We start from the raw sequence: 7,295 nt of genomic DNA on the forward strand, positions 1-7,295 counted from the left end.
ACATAACAGAGTTTATGGTGAATAAGTGATAGATAAATATGGATGTGATCAGTTTAAAAAAAATGTGTTGAAATAGTTGATAGCATAAAAATAAAAAATGGGGATCAGATTCCAATAAATTTAAAAAATAATGAATTGGTCAAGGGGAAGAGGAAGACTGAGCAAGATGCGGTTGTATAAATTACTGTTTGATGAGATTATAAAAAAATAGGCAAATACTTTATAAAACAAAAGACAAAAATGAAACATAAGATGGGCATCATAAACATGCTTTTCAAGGACAGAAAGGATAGCATTAGTGCATGTTGGTATAAGGTAGATTTATTTACATTTGGTTTGCTCTTCTGTGCTTTTAATTGTGTTGGGTATTTCTTTCTCCCTTTTTGAAGTTGCATATTCTTGCTTGTTCTAAAAAGGGTCAATGTGTATAGATATGCATAGGTAAAGGTAAAGGTTCTCCTCGCACATATGTGCTAGTCATTTCCAGCTCTAGGAGGCAGTGTTCATCTCCATTACAAAGCTGAAGAGCCTGCGCTGTCCAAAGAAGTCTCTGTGGTCATGTGGCCGGCATGATTAAATGCTGAAGGCCCACAGAACACTGTTACCTTCCCACCAAAGTGGTCCTTATTTTTCTACTTGCATTTTTACATGCTTTCGAACTGCTAAGTTGGCAGAAGCTGGGACAAGTAATAGGAGCTCACTCCATTACATGGTGCTAGGGATTTGAACCACTGAACTGCCGACCTTTCTGATCGACAAGCTTAGTGTCTTAGCCAATGAGCCGCCACGTCCCTTATAGATATGCACAGAATATACCAAATATACCATATGTTTTCTATATTTAAAATGTTTTTAAAATTTTTTGAGTGGGTTCTGCTGTTAATATTGTAGCCATTTTAATTAAAAGCATAAATTAAAATCTGTTTTTTTCTGTAGGTTTTAGCATTGCTATTTTGGAAGTAACATGCATGTGATTTAATACTAAAAATATATAAGCGCAAGATACCTAAAATATTTAGGTAGCTATTAAATTGATCATCCATCTAAGTTGTTGATAGATATATCACTTTTTTAAAAAAAATCAAATAGGTACATTCTTCAGAACTTTGGAGTTCCCTAGCAATTTTTTTGTCTAAAGTTTAAATGCAGGGTATCTGTTATTTTCTTAATGTAGTACTAAATGCAATACTATATTATTACTTAATACAACTCTGAGATAGAGAAAAACTATTCTTAACCTATTTCTTCATTTAATTGGTAGAGCCACAAAACCTGAACCTGGAGCAATGGAAAACAACAGCTTTCGTTATTCAATGTCTAAAAAGGGGAATATATGTCAGAATTAATGCTTGCAGAAACAAATGCCAGCAGGTATATGTCTAATGGCCACCTATATTACAAATCTGTGTAATCACAAGTATAGGGCTAATCTTTAGTTCACATGTTAATCTATGCATCAGCATAGATCAACATGAGAACAGCTTTTCTAAAGAATGCTACTGATGGAAGGTTGAGTAAGGTGGGAAAGTAACTGAAAAATACAGCCTTATCCAATTTAATGAATTCTAGATAAGTGAAGATCATATCTTCTTGAATTTACAAAGATCCCATGACTCTTTGTAAGCAACATGAAGCCCATAGGCACATATATACACATAGCATTCTTTTTTCTTCATGTCCGAGAGCCTTGCTGCAGCTATGTATTTCTACTGGTACCATCTTCCCTATGACTAGAGCTGGTGGTAAAGTCTTCACTGGAATTACCAGATATGTTCTAGCAAATAAATAAGATCGGGGTGGGATTCAAATTTTTTAACAACTGGTTCTGTGGGCGTGGCTTAGGTGGTAGGGGTGGCTTGGTGGTCATGTGACTGGGTGGACATGGCTTGGTGGTCATGTTATTGACTGGGTGTGGCCAACTCAATATCACATCGAGGCACGCATCTCCTCGGCTGGCCTCTCAAAACTGTGGGGATGATGCAAGAGTCGTAAGTGTGAAAAATGGTCATAAATCACTTTTTTCAGTGCCATTGTAACTTTGAATGGTCACTCCACACAAGCAAAGTACCAGCAAAGGAGGGGAAAAAAACTCAGGAGAAGTTTCTGAGACAGGAAGTAATCAGGGTTAACAGAGAGGCAGTTTCTGTAAGCAACACCAGAATGTTTCCTTTCTGCCTTCCTTACAGGATTAGGCCAGTAATTTCTTCTAACAACCAGTTCTCCGAACTGCTTAGAATGTTAACAACTGGTTCTAGTGAATAGGTGCGAACTAGTAGAATCCCACCCCTGAATAAGATCATTTCCTAGGATTGTTGGTGGTCATGTTATCTTTAAAAAATGCCTGACTAAACAGACATGAAAATCTATTGAATTGAAGAGGCTTATCAGCTAACCAAATAAACTGCTCCCCCTCAAATATTAAGATGAATTATTTGGGAAATAACCAAAAACCCCATCATTTATTTTGAAACATCAGCAATCCAATTCATATTATATAACAAAATGTAAATGCCAGGGATATGAAGCATACAAACAAACATGAGAAGAATAACGGCTAAAGTTGAGATGGCCACAAGTTTAGAGAGAAAAATACTTTAATGTAAATATGCATGTTAAAAATTATTCATCTTATGAATTCAGTTGATTTCATAAAGAAGCATGGCTTGAGATAAAACTCTGATAATTAATACTTTTTGTGTTGGTGTACCATTTATTTTTTATCCCATAGTGGTTCTGACTTGTCTTAACAGTGTAGGTTTCACCCATGTAAGTGCCGCTATAGAATTAGAAAACCATTGTCCTTAACACAACATGGGTTAAGCACTTATTAACTGACTTCACCCAAAAAGAGTTTCTGCTAGTTAAATGGGATCATATTTTTTTTTGTTAAGGACCTTACATTAGCCTGTCTGAAATTAGAAAGTCTCATATATCATATATGTTGCAATTTTATATAGTAAGAATTTTAGGTTTCCTTTGGACAATGTTCTTTCAGACCGAGTTCTGTTTCTTGGTATACACTTCAACATCATTTTAAAATCAGAACATGTTTGATAGTCCCAATGAAGAGAGTTGATTTCTCAACATTTCCATGTTGGCAGGTTCTGATATTTTGTACATGGTATTTTCCAGACCAATATTCTTTATAGGTGGAAGGTGGAAAGCAAAATCAAAACCACAGTATTCCAAGATGGAAAGAGAATCCACATCCTGTTAATGCTATGAAGATTAATGGAAACCTAATGATCAGCAAAACACTTTGATCTTCTGAATATAAGAATAGTAGCATAGACAACTTCCTGCACTAATAATACTGCCTCTACATTGCCAGAGCCAAATGAGAGGAAAATTATTATGCAGCCAAAATATCTATGGAGGCAGACTGTTAACTGTCCCACTAGGATAGAAAGCAAAAGAAACTCCTGGGACATTTTTTTAAAACCAAGACTATAACGTTTGCAAAGATTCCATGTGTTACAGAAGTAACAAACAGATTGTTGGGGGTAATAAACTGACTCTGTAAGCTGCTTAGAGGGAGCTGTAAAGCACTATGAAGCGATATATAAGTCTAAGTGCTATTACTTTATTGCTAAAAAGCCAGTGCTAATGATTTCATGCGAAAACAGCATTGGAGAACTTTCCCCCCTGGACCTCCCATTGTCCATTGTCCACAATCATTTGTATTCCCAGCATTTTCCAACAGCTCCACAATACAGTCCATAGATATTTCCCTTCAGGGAGCCCTGGGGCTGGCCACAGTGTATAACAATCCTGGGGACTTGCCAGGCAGCCTCTTTGCCAAGGCACACACAGGGCAACTGGCTACATAGGCTTCTATGTCTTTCTTCATACAGAGCCACCAAATTGCCTCTTTAAAGGTGAAGGGTTTTCACAAATTCAAAATGCTCCACTGCCTTTGCCTCATGGCTCCACTGCAATAGTAAGTTCCCCTGTCTTAATGCGATATAGACTTTGCTCCCCATCCATGCTAGTCCATCCCTTAAGGATAACTCATCTTTGTGTTGTTGGAACTACTTATCTCCAGCCAAGGCTTCTTTTAGGGGTTACATTAGGTCCTCAGTCAACTGTGATGACAATGCTTCCCGATGTCTTGTGATAGCTGGTGCTACTTGTTTGGAAGGAATGATGGAATTAATGACCTCTTCTTGAGACCTGTTGTATAGTGGCATTCATGAGAGAGTGTCAGCCAAGATATTTAACCTCCCGGTAGATAGTGGAAAGTGAAGTTGAAGCGATGGAAGAGTTGGGGCCATCAGACTTGTTTGGGAGACAGTTTTCAAGAAGCTCTCAGTGCTTCTAAATTCTTGTAGTCTGTTCACACCTCGAAAGGAATCTTACTCCTCTTCCAAGAATTGCCTCCAGGTTAGGACAGCCCAATGGATCACTTAGGCTTCCTTTGCCCAGATAGCCCACCAGTCTGGAAAGCTTATGGGACATGGAGGCACATGGCTGCAACTACCCTTTTTCATTCGTCTGTTGAAGCACTGCCCTCATGGCCACATCACTGGCATCTGCTTATATCACAAAGGGTTATATCTGGGTTGGGGTGCTTTAGGACAAGTTTGGCAGTGAAAATATGCTTTAGGTTCTCAAATGCGGCTTGGCACTCAAGTGATCAGTTCAGGGCGTGGCTGGGCTTAGGCTTGACTTCCCCTTTTATCTTCAATGAATTCATGATTGCCTGGGCTATCTGACAAATCACTTGGTGATAGAAGTTCACAAAGTTGAGAAAACTTAGCAGTTGTGTCCTCATTTGCAGAAGCTCCCACTCTAAAATCACCTGGACCTTTCTCATATCAATCTTTATGCCATCTTTTGAAATCTGGTACCCTTAGGTAATCTAGGCTGGTTTTATTGAAATCACACTTAGGCAGTTTTGAATAAAATTACACCTTCCGCAGCTTCTCAGTATTTTGCCTTGGACTTCTCCAGCTGGTGATCTTAAGGTGTTGGGTCTGTCTCAGGCTTCCAGTTGGCACACTTGTATTACAAATTTATCTCCCAAACCTCCCTTATATTTCAAGGCCTTTTCTCCCCCCTCCCATTACAGTTGTCCGGTTGCAAGAGGGGCTGGGTAGTGAGTCAAGCATGGCACAGACTTAAAGGAGATAGCTCTTGATTGAGTGCTGTGAAATGTAACATTGTGCTAGAACTTCAGGTCATTACCAAATTAAAAACTCTTTACTTTTCCAAGTTTCATTTTGGGATTAATGTTTTGTGGAAAATTGTTCTGCAATTTCCTAAAAATCTTTCTGGCAAAGGACTGTTGTATTCATGCTGGGATTATTTCTGTTTTTTGGGGTTTGTTTATATGGCATCAGTTGTTGTTGACTTTTAGTGACAAATAAATTTGTTTCAGGGTCAAGGATAATCTGTCCTTCAGATCTTCCAACTACAGATGCCACTGCAACTGAGTTCATCTACCTTGCCATTTCCTTCCACATTTTTTCAGACATGAAAGCCTTTTCCAGAGAGCTAGATAGAATAATAACAAGGCATTTGAATCCCTGCCACGTGATTAGATAATGAAGTCCTTATTTATTTATTTAATGATATTTATTTTTTTATTAAATTTATATGCTGCCACTCTCATTGTCAAGTGAGTTTGGATGGTTTAAATAATAGAAATAACAGGAATCAGTAAAAACTTCATAAGCTTTGTGCAAAAATCAATTGCACAATGGAATACACAGTTGCTAGGCAGTGGTTGTAGACTGGGAGAGCTTAATATAAAGAATACTACTATTCCATGGTAATCCCACCTATGTCTTAGTCAATCGCATAATAAGCTTCTGAGTGTAATTTGTTCTTCCAAATGCTGAGATATTGATGTGCTTATTTACCAGAATTTTTTCATACTAATAAATAACAAAAATAATCGTATCTACTGAAAATATTACCTATGCTTGGTCAATAGAGATTTTATTCACAGAAGTCACACAACTTTTATTTCTATAATTTATTTCTATAATTCATTCCCGTTATGAACATAAAGTACAGTGTTTTGTACATATTATTATAATTTGCACAAAAGTAATTTGTGTATGTATGTATGTATGTATGTACCCAAAATTCTCCTACCATCAGTCTTCATTTTAAGTTTAACCATTCATTCTTTCTAGGCTTCTTGTTTAGCCTTCTTCACCTATTCTAAAAATATACACTCAGAACTATCCAAAGGTCTTCAGTTCATATTTTCTGTTGTGTAGTTTAAATCCTTTTACTGGCAATTAAACATATTCTTTTACACTACTCCATCATTCAGATCTATTACATCTTTGCTCTTATAATTTAAAAAAATGAAAACATGGAAACTTAGCAAGATTTAGCAACCAAGCTATGGTTAGTTTTGGACAGTTTTGCTAGTACCCCACAAATGCAATCAAAATCCAGTTTTGTATTGTTGATCCCAAACCAAGAATGACAGGTGGTGATCTGGGTGAAATTCAACCACCTTGACCCACCTCGGGAGAGGTGATAGGGGCAATTTGAATTGGTAAAAAGTCATCCCTGGTTGCTATTACTATTATACCAATTATACCAAGCCACGCCCACAGCCACGCCCACAGAGCGGGTAGAGAAAAATTTTGAATTTCACCCCTGGTGGTGATCCTTTCAAGTGGAGTACTTTATTATTTCACATTTATAGACAAAATCATGCCACACTGAGCACTCTACTATCTGCATCTACAGTATACTAGGTGAATTATTAGGGACAGGCTGTACTTATCCTTTTTCTCTCACACATAATATATGAACTGAATTCCCTCTTGCTTTCCTGAAACATATACCCGTAACTCTTAATGTCCTTACTACATGCCATCATATCTATGTTCATGATTGCTATGTTCTGAAGTTCCCCCTCTGGTCCGGTTTCCAGAAGGGGACGCCCAGCTGTAACCGCATTGGCCAGTAGTTTGACAGATGACTATATAAGGAGCTGTCAAACAGGCTAATAGTTGTTGCCTCACGGCTGAGTGGTTCATTCGCTGTTAGCGCACGAATTCAATAAAGCCTGAGCAACCAATTTAGCCGCCTCGCCTCATTCTGTGATGCGTTCGTTCCCAGTACGAAGCAATGATATTCTACTCAAGCTATTACCTCTAAAATAGAAACTAATTGAAGCTAACATACTGCTCTCACCCTACCAATTAAGAGATATATCCAGTATACTGAGTCCCAAGGAATGTAGTCTCAGAATTTCCTCCAAAAAATTAGCACAATAACCAGACACTACATCTGAGACACACTCATGTCTACTTAGCATCAGTACA

This window comes from Pseudonaja textilis, chromosome 8, assembly GCF_049901715.1.
Source record: "Pseudonaja textilis isolate UNSWEBS1 chromosome 8, rPseTex1.2, whole genome shotgun sequence".
Classification (NCBI taxonomy): Eukaryota; Metazoa; Chordata; class Lepidosauria; order Squamata; family Elapidae; genus Pseudonaja; species Pseudonaja textilis.